This window comes from Stegodyphus dumicola, chromosome X1 (genome assembly GCF_044657685.1).
Source record: "Stegodyphus dumicola isolate Sdum_Otavi_A_Nest chromosome X1, ASM4465768v1".
Classification (NCBI taxonomy): Eukaryota; Metazoa; Arthropoda; class Arachnida; order Araneae; family Eresidae; genus Stegodyphus; species Stegodyphus dumicola.
In genome coordinates this window covers 204,763,001-204,785,580 of record NC_140780.1, presented here as the reverse complement: position 1 = coordinate 204,785,580, position 22,580 = coordinate 204,763,001, and positions in this window count along the sequence as shown.

Here is a 22,580-nt window from a genome sequence, read left to right as displayed (position 1 = left end):
TTTTTCATGGTTTCAGAACATCGTACATCAAAGAGGTCGAGTAGTAAGTACAACTGTCTTTTAGTGACATTTTTTAACCTTTATTTAATTTGAGTTCCTGAAACTCCTGATAGTTCCAGTGCGTATCAACAACAAGAAACAAAAGACTGGAGCCCCACCTGTGGATAGCCTGCCGTATATTTATCTATTTCAGGACACAACATTGTAAATCAGAGCAATAAATAGTATCACATATTAATTATTGCGCTGACTTGAAAGTTCAACCATAGTATCGTTTGTGGCATTGCAACGTTATTAAGTAATCCATTCTGCACTGGACTGTAAAATGTTCCCTCCCAGACGGTATAGTGGTTAGGAAAGCCCACTGCGCTACCGAAAAGCCCAGGTTTGAATCCGTGAGAAGGCATGGATGTAATTATCTGTTCCCTCTTAGGAGGTAACGGTGGCAGCCTACTAGGTACCTCCATAATAAAATGACCATCACTTCTGTTGGTGGTGGTGAAACAAGGAGGTTAGAATAGAGGTCAATTCACAAACAAGGAGGTCTATTCTAACTTCCATGTGGTGAAAGCCTAGGCTAGTGCCCGCCATAAAAATAAAATAAAATGTTCAGTTTACTAAAATTCTACTTATGCCATCTAAATACATTATAGCTGTAGTTTCCTTTTGTCTTCTTTTAAGTGTCCTATTGAAGTTTAAAATACTATCTATGCTAATTTTAATCTTTTAGATTTAAAATCTTAAAAAGAGTTAAATTATCGCTACCGTTCAAGCATACCAACTGCACCTATGTTCAGACATATAGTATAGAAAAAAAAAATAATTTGAAAAATATATAAAATAATATAAAAACAAATTGATTTAACACCTTTAAAATAAAGGATGTCTCTTGACGGCTAATTTAGATTTGCAGTTAAACGGAGCTGGAGATCAGTTATTGCGAAAAGAAATATTGTTCTCTTACACATTTTACCACAATTAGTAGTAATAATTGAAAGACCAAGTACATTACATAAGGACAACTTTAATTTGTTTCATTTATGTATTTCTGAATATAAAAATACAGAGACGAACACATTCATCTACAATATGTGCAAATGACGGGGTATTTTTATAATCTGTGGTTCAACTTATTCTTCTTATTATTGTACTGCTCTTTAAAGTACAAGTAACCGCAGCTGTTACTGCTGATGGTTTCAAGATTTCAGTACACATTTTAATACATCTGAATGCAAAATAATTTGCTTCTAGTTTCGGTAACCTGTATAATTTTTAAATAACTTTGCATTGAAATAATTCTTGATCGCAAGCATATGCAATAGGCTGGTCCAGTTAAATCAGAGTTTCGTAGGCCCTTTCTTTCATCAAACCCTTTCTCTTATTTCTATGTGGTTTTCTTTATCGACCTCTTACATATTTCTTTGTAATATGCAGTATACAACATAATCATAATACAAATATTAGAACATAAATAACTTATAGATTACAATTAGACTAAGAATATGAAAAAAAGTTTTTTAAAAAATTGTTTGTTAGATTTATATTTTATTATTTTTGTATGATTATTAGCATATTTATTTTTTTTTTATTTTACAAAGATAAACAAGTTTCAGAAATAAAATCACAGTTCCTAATTGCGTAAAAGAACGATTTTAATTAATTTAATGACTGCGCTTGATTTTGTCATATTTATATTTTATTATTTTTGTATTATACAAATATAAACAAGCTTTCAGAAACAAAATCACAGTTTCTTATTGCATAAAAGATCGATTTTAATTAATCTGAAAATTGCGTTTGATGTACTGGTGCAACTGTTTTAATATTTGGAAGAAAACTGTTCAACTTAATTAATAACCGCTATTTTTTGTCACACTTGATAAAACTGCAAAACATAAAGACATTTATATCCTTTCAGACCTTCCTTTCCTTAAATTTAAGGTGGAATAATTTCGTGGTCGTAGAGCTTAGTGCGTTGGCGGTCTTTATAGTCATAAGAACAGTTATGTGAAAAACCATTAGTATCCACTAAGAAATACCCGCCAAGTGAAACTTGCTGTGTGCTGTGATATGAGAATAAGCATTCTCACTTCACATCAAATTACAGAGTAAAATAACGACTAATCGCACAGAAGAGATTATGTAAAGGTTCACTGTCAGGCAACAATTACAGTCACTGCGTTTTTAAATAAGAAAGGCCTGAAGTATCATTCTTACATTCTTCCGGGGCATAAAACAATGAAGGTTGTAATACGCAGTCTCCCAAATGATGTACCAGTTGTTGATATCAACGAACTTTTGGCTATAAATTATCCGGCTAAAAAAAGTATATCAACAAGAAAGGGACAGAAAAATAATTTACCGCCATTTTTTGTCACACTTTATAGAACTGCAAAAAGTAGAGATAGAGTAAGGTTTCTGACCTTCATTTTTTAAAGTTAACGTGGAGTTATATCGTGGTTGTAGAGAGCTGGTTGAATGTTTCCGGTGTCAGGCATTTCATCATACCCAGGTAGGATGCAAGAATGATCCGCGTTGCATGAAGTGTGCCGGCGGACATTTTTCGAAAGATTGCCCGAAGCCGAGGGATGAGAAACCCAAATGTGCTGACTGCTCCATCAAGCATACAAGTAATTATAGGGAGTTCGAAAAGTACCCAAAGCAGAAAACACAAAATCAGTCAAAAAATTTAGAGTTGTGACGAACGAAACAGAGTTGGTTTGGGATGCCTGTTTCCTTCATGAGAGTGACAAACATTTTCAATTTCGTGAATATTTGTTTGCTTTCAGTAATATTTTCTCGATCAAGTCCACCTGAAAAAGGCCTGTGTATAGGACTTATTGGTAACATAAGCGATCCGTAAAGATTTTGGTTTTGGGAGAAAATATTCGTTTCGGAACTTTTCACAGCCACGGAACTTCGAAGTGTGGTTAGTTTGCAAACATTTCTCACATTTAAGCTGCTCAGATTTGTCTTTGGACACATCCTAGCTTCATTGGTTTGACTACAACTTGGCTTGTGATAACAGTAACAGTGTTTGGTTGCAACTTTGGCAGCGATAGTCCTGAAAGTCGTCTTTTGAGCTGGTACATGTTGATTACATCAACATGTCGTCTTTTGAGCTGGTACATCATATCCTTTTTCCTATGAATCTGTTGAATATTTTCAGTTAGGAAGTAGCAGGGTAGATTCCTGATGACTAACTTTAAGATTTTCTCAATATCTACTTTGTAGCAGTGATAGCGAATTCCTTCTTTAGTATGTCTCTTTTACAGAAGTGGCTGTGTGATTTGAACTTTAATTCCCTTTCGAATATTTTCACCCGTGTAATCTTCCTGTGTAAGTCCGTGTTTAGCCTATAATTTTAAAGATCCTACCACTCATGTATGCTTTCAATAATAACTGGAGGTACCTTTGGTCTTCTTTCTGGAATATTTGTCGTTTTGGAAGTAGAGACCCAGCTCATTTTAGTACGAATGTCAGCTTCCATAATTACATGGTCTTTCATTGGATCAGAGTTCGCAGCAATATTGGCCCGCGAATTAGTAACGTTGTCGATGGAGTTAAGCGGACATGGAATCTCCGCAGGGGGAAGTAAGTACGCTTTGTTTTCTCTGTTACGATGCTTCTTACTTCTTTAAATCCAGATAAATCATCTTAAAAATTCTGTGTTAAAGGTGTTCCTTCAGAGAACGAAGAACGTTTTGTACGTTTGCTGCTCAGTCATTGATCATCAACTTTCATGTCCGAACCGTCCGAATTAGGCAATGGAGGGAAGTTCTGATTATATTGAACAAGATTTGCAGGTGCACCGAGATTATGGAAGAGAACAGTTTTAAACTGTTGTAACATCTGGATGGCAGGTTTCACATCTTGAGAACTTCCATTATCTTCACGCTCGCCTTCAAGGGCAGTAAGAACTTGCTCTATAGCATTAAAAATATTTTCCAAAATCTGGTTCATTTTTGTACTAGGTAAAGCACATAATATGCGAGGGCCATTTTACTGCTCGCTGAATACATATTTTGCCTCCTAGTTTATTGTGAGATCGTAAAGCAGAATCAGACGGCAGAGCAGCAGCAAAATCACGGATTAAGCAAAAGCATCTCAATCTCGTTCGAAGACTCAAACCAAAGGATATGTATGTTCCTTGCTTAAAATGAACTTGATTTGATGGGAAAGTTCGCAGAATAGATCGGGCTTACATATACTAAAGATGGTTGCGCTCCCTTCATCTAAAATTTGAGCTGGCAGGCAGGGCCAGCGCTAAAGCTTCTGGCGCCCGCTTGCGAATTCAGAAATAGCACCTTTGAAAAATTTTTAGCCTTAACCTTCTTTATGTATTACAAGATCTAGATTGTTTGGAGGTTCAAAGAATAAAATTATATTGTAAAACAATCTGTTACTTATAGTTTTATAGAATTTCTTTTAAAATGCATAAAGTTTTCATTTGTTAGCCATGAAAGGCTCAAAAGCCATCAAAAGAATTTTCTTTTGATGTTTTTCGCACTGTTTAACCGTTTGAGGGACGGTATATAAAATAATTTAAAGTGTGGTAAAATTTTGAATGAATTGTAACGTATGGACCCTTATGGACCTGCATGACAAATTAACTATCAATCACCTCTTATCATTTTCGCTGCATTCTAGGATTTTGGAAAACAGGAAGCGACGGTAGTCTTTCGGGGTTAACATGCCCCATTTAACCCTTACAATTGTGTGATATTTTGACGCTAGACAATAGTTTTGAAATCGCTGAGTCTTTATCCGTTGAAAGAGTGATGTAGTGAAATTGAAATTTTAGCTAAGCAGAGACGAATGAGAAACTCGACTGGAGTAAGCAAAGAATAAAAGGAAACTAAAACACTTTTATTCATTCTTTAAGCACAGAGTCAGTAAACTCGCCATTCCCCATGTACATAATATCGAATCCTAAACAACTTGTAAATTAATCATAAACAAATTATTACATCATAAGCAATTATAATATAAAGAAATTCTATCATCTCGCAGAGTAGAGAATGAGAAACCTGGTACTGCCGTCTATTGACGTGGTACCCTCAATACGGGCGCCGATCAGTAAAATTGTATAAATACTCTTCTTTTAATTATGAGTTCTAAATAAAATGCAGTAAATATGTAAGATTCAGCATGTGTGCGTCATATATTTTCAGATTTTGAATATTTTCTACCCTTTCAATATAATTTATGAATATTCAAATATGTACCTCAGAAAGAGGTATAATAATTTCATAACTGCAAAATATTGAGCATTCATTGGGTAGGGCCGCCATTTAGAATCAAAAGGAAACATTAGAAACTTACGTTTACAGCTTTTGGTGTAGAAAAATTAGCATTTTTTAGGAGGTTAAAAAATTGACAGCCATCCCGTATATTTTATAAGCTGGTGAAGTTTAAAGGGTTAATTTTTAATTTTAAAATTCATATTCAAATTAACTCCGGTTATCAAGTAAAATCAAAAATATTTTAAGTAATCAAAATAAAGAGTATTAAAAATAAATTTCTAAGTTAGCAAATGTTAAATTATTGATAAGCTAACAATGAGTTTTTAAATTTATCTCTACTGTAGATATTACTGTGTTAACAACATATCACTTAATAGACATCAGTTCCATGTTGTTTTTAAGTTTTCATCTTTCAACAGATTTTCAGTTTTACTTCCTTACAAAAATACAAAAATTATCATTGCGAATTTTTTATTTTAGCTTTCCAAAGTGCACGTAGTATCCAAAAGCATATAATATACATTAATTCTGAATTTATCTACTGGTTTTGTAGTGACTTGTCATGTTTTTATTGAAACTGTCATGTTCTATGTTTTCGTCAAATTTCATTTTGTAATTCTGAGTCTTCATGTATTATCTTCATTATTATTTTCGCCTCAATTTCAAGCACCTTCTGTAGTAAGCATGTGTTCTCCATTCCAATAAAACATTTTTTTCTTTCAATGAATTATAAAACGAATTTAATATTCATGCTTTATCTTAGAAGTGTGTCTGATGATATTTTTTGCGGCAAACACGTGGTGTCAGATTATCAGGTAATCAAGTAATACATGCATTTAAAATTTTCTATAATAATACAGAAAAAAGTTTGTTATTCATGGTATATTTTTTAATTAAAATTATCATATTGCATGACTTATAAAGTGCATCATAAATTTGTGCTGAGTGATAATGTGAAACTCGAACTGCTTCAATTTTACTTTCCCTTGGCGTACAGTGATTATTTTAGTATTAAACTGGATATAGATCTCAAAAGAACTTTCCCAAATCTCAGTGAAGAAAAGAATATTAGCGTTTTCTTTAACTTTTTATAGAGCATTTATTTCTAAGCTTAAAGCACTAACATAACACTTAATTACAAAACAATAAACAGTCTTATTGTAATTCATAAATTGTGTTTCTAATGTGCAGATTCTATACAGTATCTAGCACAGTATCTAATTCTATACAGTATCTAACACAGAATCTATCTAATTCTATACAGTATCTAGCACAGATTCTATACAGTTTCTAATTCTATATAGTATCCAGCACAGAATCTTTGAAGTTTCTTTTCAGTAAATTTTGCATAATAATTGTATATTTATTTAATGCTCATCTTGTACAATCTTTAATTTGTGACCACTTATTGTTTTTGTGCATGTTTAATTCTTCATTTTTTTTATACTCCCTCTATCCAAAATTAGTTGCTACATTTGAATACTTTTGTACCGATTACTGATACTGAAGATTTCGTTTGAACATTTTTCAGAAATTTCAGGGTGTTACGTTATCAATCAACAACATTTACTTACCAAGAATTTCCTCCTTAAATCAGTACCAAATTAGTTTAAAAAATGTAGTGTTCGCACACCTTTAAGCCACGTTCCATTTTGTAAGGACTCTTCCATCAGCAATCGCATAAAACTATCTTCTAGCTAATGAATTGTGAAGTCAATGATCTGCATCGTGTATAAGAGCCAGGTTTCCTTAGAAAGTTCTCCACGAAGGCATCCCTCAGGCAGACAGACCACAATGCTTTGCCTTAATCACACCTTCCAAGTTCTAAGTGTTGCTGTAAGCAGCTATTATTGTGTATTTTCGCGCAACACGTTCCGGCTGTCGTGATTTTGGTGCCTAGATTGAAGTAATGGCATGCATAACTGTTGGTCCAGGAGACAGCGTTGAAGGTGCAGGGGGTGACAAGTTGTCACATGAATAGCAAAGACATCGGATTGGTTGAGACGCATCCAAGGCAGAAACTGTGCACATGGTGCACTGTGGTTTGCACGCCGCATGATGCTCTTTGGACTCTTTGGTTAAAGGGGGTGGAAAGTTTTACATCAGCATTTTTTCACAAATTTGAGGTTGCAGATCACGTGAGATGGTTACTCACCTATTCACTGCCGCCTGAGATAAAGATAAAACTTGCATAGCTGCATTTGAGTATTTAAGAAAACACACTAGATAGGAAAGTTTTGGTTGTCTTGAAGAAAATAGGCCGAGTATGGTCGCAGGTGTTTGTCTTCACTAAGGATTCCATAGCGAAAAATGCTGAAATATTTCAAATGCTCACAGTCATCATGTAGTAACTTGTTCCTCATATAGAAATGCGAATTTGTAATCATACGAAGGAACCTATTTTGCACTACCTGCAATTTCTTTATTTCTGAATTGGTGGCGGCGGCTCATGCAGGCGAAGCGTACGTCATAATAGGACGTATCGTGGAGATATAAATAAGTTTCTTTTTTGAGAAGTATAATTTTGAGTGTTTCCACTTAGAGGGTATAGACATTTCATAACTTTAACAGGCTTGTCACGTGCATGCTGTATGTGTTGTGTCCAAATCAGTTTGTTGTTCAGAATTACACATAGATAGCGGGCTTGCATCGCAATCGGCACAGTTTCATTAAGTAGTACCAGTCTTTTCTTTAGTTTGACATTTTCTTTTCTTTTCTTATAATAAAAAGCTGAGATTTTTGCGCATTAATAGAAATTTTCCATTTCTTGCACCACTTTTCTATATGCGGAATGTTGTCCTGTAGTTTCCGAATGGCGTGGTTGATGTTAGCAGACCTTTACTGCCAAAGCAGTATCATCTGCATAACATGGCGGCATTGAGCTATGTAAAGGTCGTTTTTGTCCCAAGTCAACCACATAAAACAGATAGATTACTGACCCAATATCCGAATCTTGTGGGACCCCGCATGAATATGTCTTTCACAAAAACTTTGAAAGTTCTATTCGATATTACCCTGTAAATTTACTTCGAAAAATTGTCCCAAAATAAGTGTTACATTTGTGGAAAGTAAAACCTGAGAATGAAACCCTAGTATACAGCGTTATATTCATTGTAGTACATTGTGTAATTTTACTGGTGTCGATCTAACAAACTGCGTGGAAAGTTATTTATGACTCCATCTACTTGAAATGTAGCAACTAATTTGGAACAAAATTTTCGACCTAAGTGTAGCAACTAATTTGGGACGGAGGGAATAATACTTGAGTAATACTTATGTAAAGTGGTAAAAGGAGATATAGTAAGTTACTGCAGCTTACCGGGCGTTAGTTACAGCCGTTCGTCAGTGATTTGACGATTTTCCATATTTATCGCTAATTAGGCAACATTTCGAAAGTTTTCAGAAAATGCATTTTTTTTTTAAAAATCGTAGGATCATTTTTTTCTGCAAGTTTCTGACAGCACCGCTCTCCTTGTCTTTTTTGGAATAAAAAAAAGCATCTTCAGTTCTTTGAGATTTTGTCTGTATCAAGGCCAAGCATGATCAAATTGTGGTTTGCACGCCGCATGATGCTCTTTGGACTCTTAAATCCAGCTCTCGTCATAACAGACAACAGCTTTATATTTGAAATATCATTGTTTTTCAACAGTTTGAAACTGAAATTATTCTACAATACACCTTTCAAACAATAAATACTTTTTAAAATTTATCTTACAAGCTAGTAATTTTTAGTATGAGAATACATACAAAATTTACCCTCTGGTGTTGCTTACACTGAGTATACTATGAGCTGAGTGAGTATACTATGATAGTTGCGACTCTGGGTCTATGATAGTCTGCGACAATAGCACGAATCCGTTAGTAGTGCCAGAAAGGGTACCGTTTTGCTCCATTCCAAGACGATCATTTCCCCATTCCAAAACTCAAAAAATACACTATAATTTATTCAAATTTAGATAATTCTGTAATGTGTTTTATACATTAAACAAGGAAAAGTATTGACAATGTTATAAAGCACTTAAATCTGAACAAAAGTAGCTTTTTATATTCATAAAATAAAACTAAATACTCAATAGGTAAATGATAGCCGACCACATTTCCCCTTCAAACTTTGAACTCCTCCCTAGGGAAAATTGCCCCTGCTATAGATGGTCTCCTTCGTGGTCTCCGTACACCCGCGGTTTAACGAGAGTCCAGTATGCCGGTTCAGCGTCGAGAGTTGAAAGAAAATTCATATTAAAGTCTGTGCTGCGGGGCCCCCGTAGCACAGCAAGCGAGTTTCTTAGATCCCTCTTTTGAGGATTCTATAGACATCACCCGGCCCTCCCACCTAATAGGATAGTAGTTCAAGGGGTGTCACCTTGCATCAAGTTGCAGGAAAATTTACATAACTTGATTGATACAAAGACATGAGAAACACACTGTGTTTGCAATAAATCTGCAAGCTTACAGAATGACAATTTGGTTTTATCTAATTGCAACTTGCTTTGCAAGAAGTAAAACATGTCTGATGATCCAATTTGCATTTTTAATAAATTAGTGAAATTATTCGGGATAAACTTATGTTGTTGTGTTCTTACAATTATGCAAGAAAACTAAATTATTATTTTTGATGTAAAATTTTTACCAAGTTTTCCTCATATTTTAAATAATTTTTTGAATTCCGAATTGCAGTTTCATCATAAAGCACTGTGCTCCGTCTCACACTTGTTTTCGAGTTAAAAATAAATAAGTATATCTTAATTCTATTTTTCAAGCCTCTGCATTATTTGTCACCTGAAAGAAAAGCTTTTTAAATTATTGTAAAGACCACTATGTATTCTTTCTTTCGCATTGCTTCTATTAAAATCAGCTGAAAATTAAAACCAGAATCCTCCCCCATCAGAAAAGGGGGAGAGAAGAAAATGTTTGATTTTTTTTGCTTGTGAAAAGAATGCTCGGTCTTAAACTTTTTGCGTCATGGGAAGATATTTTCCTGAATACATCGCAATAAAAGCAAGAATTATTTATTCATATTTATACTAAATAATATATTACAAAGTGCGACGCAAAATCTTTTCAGACACTTACGCTATTCGAAAACTATTTTATTACTTTTAAACTGATATACATTTTTAGTTGATGCTATTGCTAAATCTGCTTGAAGTTCTTCAGTTTCCCTGAAGTCTAGCATGCGTTTCCTCTTGAAATGAAATTTGGCCGCCTCTGCCCTAGATTGTTGATTTACAATCATGTCCATAAATTAAGGATAATTCGGAGTCACGCGGAAATCGAACTCTAAAATAAATATATCACCTGTAAAATCCCTACACACATCTTCAAGAATCATATGCAAATTTCAGGAAGTAACCAGATGACACCGATGGTACGTCACAATGACGAGAGTGTAAGAGAGTGATATATAAGGAATACAGGCAAAGAAGTAAAATTGTTCGCAGGCGCTTTATAAGCATTTCAGTGCAATAACTGAATAGTTATGACACAAAGGACGCATTTGGATGATTTTTTACGGTGTAGAATTATCGGCCGTCTGGAATGTGGGCGTACCCAACTGGAAGTATCAGACGAACTTGGAATTGCCCAGAGTGTCATCTCGAGGCTTTGGCAACGATTCCAAGATGATGGTAATGTGAGTAGACGTTACAGCACAGGTCGCCCCAGAGTTACAACGCCGAATGAGGACCGGTATTTGGCAGTTACTGCCAAATGAAACAGGCGGATCACAGCCTCAGACCTGTCTCGTCAGTTCTCTTCAGCCACTGGTACGACAATTTCAAGGCAGACCGTGTACAGACGCTTAGGGCAGATTGGTCTATATGCTCGTAGACCTGTCAGATGCGTTCCACTTACTGCAACTCACTGTCGCCTGCGGTTAGCCTGGAGTAGAGAGCATGCGTTGTGGACACCGCAGCAGTGGGCTTGTGTGATGTTTTCCGACGAGTCTAGGTTTAGCTTGCAGTCTGATTCTCGCCGGACTTTCACATGGAGAGCTCCAGGTACCCGTTACCACCAAGAAAACATCATTGAACGACACCGTTACGGTGGTGCAGGAGTGCTCGTTTGGAGTGGAATTATTCTGGGTTCCAGAACTGACCTGCATGTTCAAATTGGAACCATGACAAGCCAAATCTATCGGGACGTCATTCTGGAACAACATGTACGTTTGTTTCGGGGCGCCATGGTCGCACAATTTGTGTTTATGGATGACAACGCCCGTCCTCACCGTACAAACATCGTAAGCGAATGCCTTCAATCGGAGGATATCACCCGTATGGACTGGCCAGCATTCTCACCGGACTTGAATCCAGTAGAGCACGTGTGGGATATGCTTGGCCGACGAGTTGCAGCCCGTCAACCTCCTCCTACATGTCTACCGGAACTTCGGAGAGCATTGCTTTTTGAATGGTGTAATATCCCCCAAGATCAGATCGATAATTTGATACTCAGTATGCCTAGGCGTTGTACGGACTGTATTGCATCGTCTGGGAGACATACAATGTATTAACAATCATACCAACCATGTAATATTGGTTTTTTGTAAATAGGTTTTTTTTGTAATTTGCTCCAGGGAGAAAAAAATCGCTGATTTTTTTAATAATATCAAACATATAGCATCTTGTTTTGCTCTTTACCTTTTGTTTAATAAATAAGCTTTACAAATAAGTCAAATTTGTTTTGCTTCTAACTCTTCCTTCGCCTGATTTTGCATTATCCTTAATTTATGGACATGAGTGTATTTCTCAGTGATTTTATGCTTTACTTTGCGGGCGTATATTGTAATTTGTGAAATTTGCTTTTGATCTGACTTGGTTTTAAGGAGAATTTAACGAACCTGCAACACGTAACAAACGGTGTCATGGCTGAGTATTTCTTTGAATGCGAATTACTAGAAAGATCGAAGCAGTTGAAGGAAATACAGCGGAACTTCGGATCATGAACGCCTCTCATCACAAACAAATTACCTAAGCAAGAAAAATCTCGGGTGACAAACGGTTCCTTGAGTCATGAACTTTCAAGTCGGTAACAAATGACTTTCAGAGGTGTTTCGAGATAGCCTCTAAAAACGGAATAGATACTCGGGGACTTCTGGAATTTTTTAAAAATATTTTTATTTGCTTAACTCTCAATAACAAAGCTCTGGAGCAAGGATTTACAGAACCATGAATTTGACTTGAGAATAATCGTGGCCAGAGGGTGTTGCAGGGGCAGACTTTAGGCGCTTTGACACCGAGGTATTTTTTGTTATTTATGATCACGTGTCTCTGAGCAAGGCCCATAGACTTGGAAGTTAACAATAAAGACATGGGAGAGTTATTAAAGAACTCTGAAAAATGACTTTAAGCAAGGAAGAACTGGAACAACTTCAGAAGCAACAAGAAATGGCGAATGTTGAAGAGATGTCTTCAGATGACAAACAGTGAAAGGAAGGTGATCCTAGTTCTTTGATCCATGAAATTTATTCCAATTATGGAAATGTTTATATCAAAGGAACTCCTCATCTAAACAGTAACATCTCTTACCTTTCTATTCTTTATCATTTTTCACTTATGCCGTCCACACTTCTTCGTGCAGTACGATAAAATTAGATTAAGTTTTCTCCTTGTTTTATTTGTTTAGCGTTGTGTTTTCTTGTTTTAGATTGAATTACTTCCATTAGTTTTGTATTCGAATTTCTGTGCAAAGTGCTGTTGCAGAGATTAAATGAGCAATCATATGTGCGCCAGGAACCTATTTTGTATTAATTTATAGAGTTCCTCACGTTTAACCAGTTAAATGTAATGTCGAGGAACCTAGTGAACTGGTAAGCGAATAATCGCTCAAGTCCAAGAACATAAACTTAAACTCAAGAAGGGCTAATTACCATTTATGTCACTCAAACTAAGATTAACAGTCAGCCCCTTTCTCAGGGCGTACAGCAAAGCCTCCACTTGGGGTAAGAAACAAGAACCAACTAATGACTAACTAAAGAGATTTAGCCGAAGCTAACACAATTCTAAACTAGTTGGCCAGCAATATTAAATCAGGCAGCGAACTATCAATAGGCACGTAATAATACGGCCGAGCATAATAGCAGCTTAGAGAGAGGTAACCCAAAGGCAAACGCGTGTTACTTAGGAATCCTCAATCTCTCTGGCTAAGTCAGTTTATAAGGTATTTCTCCTGCCTTCTTAGCAAGCCTTCGTGGTGTAGTGGTCAGCACGCTCGATGCGTATTCGAGAGGTTCGTGGTTCGTGTCCCAGTGAGATTTGCTCATTTTTCACATCTCCTGTTTCCAAAATAAATCTAATGTCTTTACAAGTTGAACTTTACTTAAATACTATTCTCCTTCTCATTGGCAGTTAAAGCGATTGTAAACTCTCATTCTGGTAGAGAGAGGCAGAAAAGGTGCATAAACTTAAAATAACTGTTATAAAATTAAAATATACCTTACAAATTCTTATGGGAGAAAATAATTTCAGTTTACGAATGTTTTGGATGTCGAATGGTTTTTAGGAACGAATTATATTCATGAATAGAGGTTTTACTGTAATGAAATGATTGCTGCCATCAGAGAATAAGCTATTCATCGTAATGAGAAAGGAGAAGGTCACAGATACGAATGGCCGGAATGACAACTTCTGCTATTTCGGATATGAAGGAAAGCACAACTTTCGTAGAAGAGAAAAGCGATGCAGTTAACATGGAAATTCAGACTATCGAGGATAATTTTGGGAAACGTAGCTACTGTTAATCAAGATCTTATAAATAAAGAAAAGCTCTTTTAAGTAAGTAATCGTTTTTATTAATCAAGTTGTCAGTATTAATGAAAAAGTTGCTCTTTTAACATGAGACTGAAAAAGGTGATGCAAAGATAAGATAAGAACTTTCTGGAGCCAACATCTGTTTCTAGCTAGTGCGCATCATGTTCACACTCAGTCTTCTCTCCCCGCTCAATTAATTATCTTTTTGCAGTTTAATTGAAGTACTATTTTATTCTACTTTATTTAATTTTTAGCATCATTTATATGAAGGCTTTTATTCTGAAATCCCTTTACTAATAGAATTTAGTTCAGAATATGATGTTTAAGAGAATTTCATGTAAATATTTGAGTTTATTTTCTCACATTTTGCAGAGCAATAGATTCACGTTGTAACAACTCTCTAGGGACGGACGAGAAAGGACGTTTTATGAAAGTGGACGCTGTATCGGATGGGGCATAGGCTTATGAAAGATCGGTTGGGACTTTCTTTAGGGATGATTCAATACTGACCAAGCGTTATAGCGCAACTCTTACTAACGCGAAACAACTGCATATTGGTTTTATAAATTTTGCTTTTTTGTATACTTATTTTTATTTATATGTTTATGTATTTTTCACATTTTACGATAATTTTCTGTTTCTTTACCATATACTTTGTGCAATCTTTAATTTGTGGCCACTTATTTTACATGTATGAATTTATTCCCTTTATTAATTTGCAGTACATTAATTCTGTAAAATTTGATGGTTGAACTGTGGAAAATAGCACTTAAAATTGAAACAGAGATATTTGCAAACGAGTGTTGGTGATAAATTTTTGTCGCCAAGATTTATAATCAATTTATGACCTTTGAAGATTTATAACATTGGTGCATTTATAACATTTGGTGCTATTTTAAAATTTTCAAAAAATAAATTTTGTAGACCATAGGACAGATTCGTTGAGATTCCTCCAGCCATCGGTTGGTTTCCCCGACTTATATATATACCTTTCGCAGTTGATAAATAAGCTATGGTTTTCCGATGGTGCGTAAGCTATCCTTCCGCAGTGCATTTGATTTGGTTTATTTTTAATATGGCAAAGCATGCGACGGCTATTTTCCTAAAGGGAGGGATGCCTTCGGGGAGGACTTTATAAGAGAAGTTGACTCATTCGTGTTTTTCCCCATGTATAACACGAGGAAAACCACGAAAACGCCCCAAATCGCACCCTCCTCCATGGCAATTCCAAATATCATAATGCGTGCGCTGTAGTGGATTTCTAAAACGATGGCAATGGAAGGTACTGGAACACTTGCCATACTGGCCAGATATGAGTTTGTGTGTCCATGATCTCTTCGCCAAAATGAAAGAACTACTGCGAGGGATCCATTACAACAGGAGAGAGGAGCTTAGAGCATTAAGAGAGGAGCTCATTGCTTTAGAGCGGTCACTATAGAGTACGAACAGAAGTAGACGTGCTGATTATGTACGACATCTTTCAGTAGTTCGGCAGAAGGTGGTAGGTATGGCAGGTAGTTATATTAAGAGACCGTAAGTGTTTATACCTATAATAATATAGGCGTTTTAGAACTATGGACTTGTTGCTACTACTTATTATTGAACCCTTGTACTATAACACTCGATTCCAATGTCATTTATATTCTCAGAAATACTGGCCACTTTCACAGGTAGTAGTCTAGGGGAGATGGTCACTACGAGAGAGTTCGTTGTGTATATAAATGGCTTTGTAAGTCAAAATATCATTTTATGTATTTATATTTTAAAAAACTGTTTCGACTTCAGAAAATAAAAATTGAGCAATATCGATGTCAGTTGCCCTGTACAACATTTAAAGTTGAGGTCAAAGCATAAAATTCGAGTTAACAAATTTTTCCTTTTGCGATTTATTCCTTGTTATTTTGTTCCAAGTGAATGCGAACGTTTCCAAAAATTTCCGCATATACTGATAGGTTTAAAACGATCATCAAACAATTTTAATCCACAGAAAATTAGCACATCATGGAAGAAGAGTTTCCACACACGAGTGATAATCTTTTCATCAATCAAATCTCTTTCCTCGGAGGACAATTGTATTAAAAATCATTCAAATTCTAGTATCTTTTCCCTGTATGAAGTATTTTTGATATTATACTGAAACAGAATTTTGTTTAGGGAATTCTAAGAGGAACACTACTAAAATACGTAAAATAATATGCGACGAATGTAAAACGATGATAAAAGCAGTACTTGAACTTTCAAAAGAAAAGTAACAACATGTATACGAAAATATTACCTTTTTTTGTTTGTTTTCGAAGTTTAAAACCTCGGACTGTTACACTTTATTTTCACCACTATCATCTATTTTTATAACATTTCGATCAAATAGGTGAATCAATTATCAGTTATCCTCAAAACTACTCCAGTGGGCTCCGACGCAATTTAAGCTCTGATTAGGTTACTAATTAGAATTTTAGATTATTGTTTTTTAAAGCTTTACTATAGATATTTCCAAATTAGCAACCATAATTTTGAAAAATAAAGTAAATATAAAGTTTTAGTGATTTTTATATGTATATCTTATATACGGTATATTACGTAGATATGAAGAGTTTTTGTATGCTAGAAAATTTTATCAGGTTTTGATAAAGTAAAATAATAGTATAAAATGATTAAATAAAAAAATAATAAGCCAAACTAAGAACAAATATTCAAATTAATAATTAAGAATAAAATAAGTTTAATTTAAATAGTATTAAGATAGTTTAAAATTTCTTTCCGAAAGTTTCATGAATAGTTCAGTTTTGTGTTTCAAAAATAGCTCCAAACCTTCAACTTTTTTTCTCTCCAACCCAATTTGTATTCTAAATGAATTTGGTTAATACTGAATTAAGTTTTTTACTCCGTTGAACATAGTGTTTAACTCTCTCTATATGAAAAGCTGAAATATATTTGCCTTATGGGAATCGACGATGATCTGGCTCTAAATTACAGCAATGCATAATTTTTTCATAACTTTCTTTCTTTTTGTCTGATCGTAATTCGTCCGAACTTGTCGCGCAAGTCATTCAACTCCTTTCGGCGTCCCTGAGGCTATGAACGTCGCATTACGGAACTTACTTATTTTTATTCTTAAGCCTTTTCCTAGCTAAAGCTACCTCATTGCCGTAGATCATTGCAAGTTCAAAAATGATAACTCATGAATGAAAACGTATTACTTTGCCACAGTTACCTAATTCAGAGGGAAATTGTGCTATAAATTTAGAAACCGTTTACAGCATGTTAATGACAGCAGCTGAGGACATTGATTAACCTATCGTGTAATGCAAAACAATGCTTGGGACACCAGAAGCATTTAACTCCTTTTTTTTTAAACTTTTAATAGCATATGGTTATAAAAGTTTATAAAAGTTCATTGGGAACATAGCGAAATATAATCATAATAAGTGTCTAAACATTCTGTTTTAAAATACGACAATGTGAAAAGAAAATTAGCACCTAAGATTTTTTAACAATGCAGAAATCAATGATTCAGTGATAAATTCGAAATTGCGAATATTAAATGGATTAGAGCTTCATTTTCAGCATTCATGATTAGATAAACTGGAAAAATGTCATTGGTGTAGAATAATTTTATATGTGCAATCATAAATTCTTGGAAGAAACCATGAAAGGGAAATTTAGAAAAGAAAACAGTTTGGATTGGATCAGGAGTAGGATTCTTACCTCTACACATTGAAATGTCCTACATGGGATTTCTTATCAAGTGTTTTCTTCATAATGATTAAAAATAAAGGGCGAAGTTTTAGATATCGCTGATACAAAATGTGAGGTACAGAAGATTTACAGTTTCTTTAAACGTTTAAAAAAATAAAACAATATCGACTATCTGAAAGTTATATAATATTTTAAACTCATCACGCTTTCAGTAATACCTAGATAGTATCTAGTCTTTAATCAGCCAAATCTAGTATTTAGAATACCTAAGATCTAATCTTTAATATGCAGACAATTCTAGAAATCATTTTTAAAAGTTCTTTCCTACATAAGAAAGTTCCTATTTATAAAAATAAGGGCTGATTCTTAGTGACTTTGAAAACATACCTGTATAATCAGCCTGTCTCATGGATGGTTATATTTGCAGCTAGATTTATTTTCTAACCTTTTTTTTTGGCTTGTAATCATTTATACTTTACTATCTAAAATAAGTTTTTCTTGTATCTCTGCTAATGGGCTAATGGATATTACAGCCGAATCATGGTAGTTCGCCCGAGTTTGTATCCCGCCGTTTGGGTTAGATTATCGGGATATGACAAAGCACACGAGAGGAAAGCTCAGGGAAAGGGAGGCTTTGTAAAGAAAGTATATGAGAAGCTGACTCGTATTCTCGTATACACAAGGAAAACCACGAAAATCAACCACTTAGTTAGCCGATTCGACTGCGATCGAACCCAGGTTGAATTCTCAGTATTCAACTATCTTAATCACTCGACCACTGGCGGGACTCTGAATCTCGATGAACTAACGTTTTCGTTATTTTCCGCATATGTAAACTTTCCATAGAGCAACTTTCCTTCTCTTCGGGCTATCAGCGGCCGAGCGGTATAGTCTCTAAACACTGGTAGCTCGTTGACCGGCGTACGGATGGCTCCATGGGCATTTTCGTGGTTTTTTTCCCATGTATGACGTACATGCGAGACAGTTTCCCTTAGAAAGACCTCCACGAACACATCTCTTCCCTTAGGCAGGTAGCCCTTGAGTGCTTTGCCATAATTACCCAACCTTCCCTACAAATGCTTCGCCATAACTTATTAAACAATCTATAATCTAGAAGAATCTTTCGCCTTTTGGCTCAAATGTAACAGTAACTGTTCTGCCAGTTTTTCTCGGTTAATGTGCTTTTATCAGCATTGTTTGTTCATCGTCCTCTTCAGCATTCCTGTGAGTTGACTCAATTGTCTTATCCGTGCTCAGAAAGAGACTAATTAACTAGTTATACATACATATATAACGACTAGTTAACCAGTTATACGTATAATTCTTTTCACACAGTGTCAATAAACTACTGTCTATTGTAATATCAAATCGGATTAGTTTTTTTGGGGTGGGATAATGTGTAAAAAACTGCAGAAATTTTTTGGATCTGCTTTATTTAGAAATTATTACATTTCCATTGCATTAAAAGCAATAAATTTAAACAAGTTAATTTTCTCGAGAAGGTTCTGAGAATTTTTATAGTTCTGTGGGGAAAAAATCAGTAAATTGATACAAGATTCTCGAGATGCCGAGTTTCTAGAGAAGAAGCATCAGGATTTAACGCTTCTAAGTTCAGCTGACATCATTTATGTACGAAATAACTGTAAGCATTTTGCAACATAAGACATGCAATATAAAGTGACTGAAATAAAGTCAGAATATCAATTTATAAGGCATAAAATACATAATCACTATAAAAATTTTCAACTACTAAAACGCGCATTTCTGATTTTGTAATCAGCAGAATATCAGTAAAATGAATAAAACTAATAGTAATAAAAAAAATCAGTCCTTCTCAAACTTCTATTTTTTACGTAATAAAACATGAGTCTCAAAGGCCAAAAATACAGCTATTATTATGCGCTGAATAAGTTGAACAGTGAAACTAAAACATAGCTGGAAATAGGCTTTGTTTATATTTTTTATACATTAAAATGTCTTTTAAATGACAACGCTATTCGAAGTGAGTAGCGACATTTTCTTTCATTGTCAATGTATATTTTTATCTAATCTGAATGTTTCTGTCGAATGTTGGGAACAAACAGTATCTGCTATCATTCTAGGAAAAAAAAAAAAAAAAAAAAAAAAAAAAAAAACTTGAATTTTTCCAGTGTATTTTCCCTTGGATTCTGAATTTCAGTGCCTATGTAACTATGAAGGAGGTAATGTTAATAACACGAATATATTAAAATAGTCGTTTATTTAGCAAAATGCTTCAAATACATTTCATTAAAATAAATGTTTGTCTTGAATAAAATGGAATTATCAATTAATGTGATTTAACTGTTGTTCTGCCTTTAAAGTAAACCAATTATTGAAATTTAAATTACTTTAAGTGTTTTGAAAAAATTTTCTGAGGTTTACACATACATACATGCATACTTACATACATATATCGAAACATATTAATCGACTTTTACGAAGCTTAAATTCCGTTTTCCCTGTTGAATTCTGAATTAGAGTTTCAGTAAAAGGAGATTAATTTTTATATTCTAGTATATTTTTTCCCTTTTGCATTTTTATTTTGAGTTTTTACTACTATGAATTCTTATTTTAATTTTGATTTGTTTAGATGTTGTGTTAAACCTTGTAGAGACATTAGGTATTTTTTGAAACCAGAAAAGATGAAAAATGAGCAATGCCCTCGCCGGGACTCGAACCACTGGCCTCTCGATTACGCGTGGGGCTTGCTGACCACTACACCACGAACGCATGCTAAGAAGGCGGGAGAAATACCTTATATACTGCCCCTTTTAAACGGCGACTGGGAATTAGGGGACTCAATCTCCAAATCCTGGTAGTGGAAAATCATCATCCACCACGTATTTTAGTTCGGACGCCACTGTAGAGGTATTAGGTACTTTTTGAAAGCAGGAGAGATGAAAAAAGGAGCAATGCCCTCGCCGGGACTCGAACCAAGGATCTCTCGAATACGTGTCGAGCGTGCTGACCACTACACCACGAAGGCATGCTAAGAAGGCGTTAGAAATACCTTACAAACTCTTATACACGGGTGCATAATTATTAATATTGTTGAGGAATTGCCTTTCATTGACTCTATCTCTTTTAACTTTAGATGCTTTAAGTTTATATATATATATATATGTGATGTATCAGCTTTAGTCGTAGCTTAAATAATCAGACGATAAGTTTAAAAAAAAAACAGGATTCATTTATTATTATTCAAGAGAAATAGCAGTTACAAAAATTATATATCCGGAGTGGATCCTACTAATTTGCAGACTGTAGTTTTGCTTAGCAGTTCTTTATTTGACAACATTTTAAAATTTTATACGGATTGGCTTATTTCTGAACTAGTTATAGCTATTTTTTGTGATTTTTCCTTAATTTTTGGAAACCAGTGTATTTTAGCGTTATTTATTGAAATACGAAAAACGTTCTTGTTTCATTTTAAAGCTTTGCTTAGTTTTATTACTAAACCAATGAAGGTATAAGAAAAGTTACTTTTACACTATTTTACGGAGTTTAATATGTGAAAGCTCAATTCCAAATAATATTTGACGTTGTGTCCAGATCGTTGATTAAAAGTACAGATTAGTTCAAAACATATGGAGTGAGAAACAGTTATACTGGCGAATCACCGCTGTCTTTTATATAACGTAATGCGATCTTTTAAAGGTTGAATTTTTAAATGCTTGTCCTTTCGAAAGTTACTTTACATCTCAATTACAGGCATATTTTTAGACGATTAATTTCTAGATTTTAAAATTATTATACATATTTTTAGACTTTTATTGTTCTGGGCAAACATAAAATTTTAGGTCTCGAGATAAAGCTAAAGAAACAGGCGATCATTTCACAACAGTTGGCTTTACCCTTGTGTTCAGTAAAAAGCGTGTTGAGCAGTTGTAGCAGATTTAAATTTTGTGTACCATAAACATTCACTGTACTATTTGTCGCACGGTCGCTATCTTTATATGAAAGGCCCTAGCGTTATTATTACTGAGCAAAGTTTGGGTATCAGGGTCACCTCGTCTGAATATACAGCCAAAATTCGGACATTTTCCAATTATTTTGATATAAAAATTAAGAAGATATATTTGTGATAAATCCCAATATAGTGATTTAAAGTCAGGCCCATTGTATTCGATGATTTTGTGATAATCACCCTCAAACGAGGTTTGCGAGTGGCCAGTATCCTAAGATTTTATAACAAGTCTACGTTGACGATTTGCGTATATTAAAAAAGAAATAAAAGGCGCTTGATGCAACAAAATGAGTCACAAGAATTTGAAAACAATGACTATGTGTTCTGGAAGACTTAGAAATTTACTTCTTGTGTGGTACGATATACGATGTGTGGCAGATAAATGAGAAGAGATTAGCAGACAGACAATACTCTGATAGAAAACTTTATCGGAGATAAGCCATGGGTCTTGTACACCAGCCTCGTAAATGAACTGCCAGGTACGTCGACAAATAATGGTTTCAAGGCGAGCAAGTGGTGGTTTAATAACTTTAAGAGAAGAATGGCATGCATTGTGTTATGAGGCACTGGGAGGCACCGGGAGTTCGGATGCCGAGAAAACTGAGGCATTCGTAGCCGAGTTCCACAAACTTACGATTTCTGAGTGTTCGTTGCAGTAGCAAATTTTTGGATGTGATGAGACGAGGCTATTTTTGAGTTTAAGTTGTGAAGAAGTTCTCAGCTGCAGCAGAAAAGAATTCAGTGCCCAGTCACAATCTCCATAAATGACCGTCTTACCTTCTTGTTGTTTGCTAATGCAACCGAACTGCTTTTGTAATATTTATTGAATCCACTAACATTGAAGAAATAAAAAGTGTAAAAAGCCAGTTTAGAGTTATGGACAGGTCAAATAGCAAGGTTTGAGTCGCT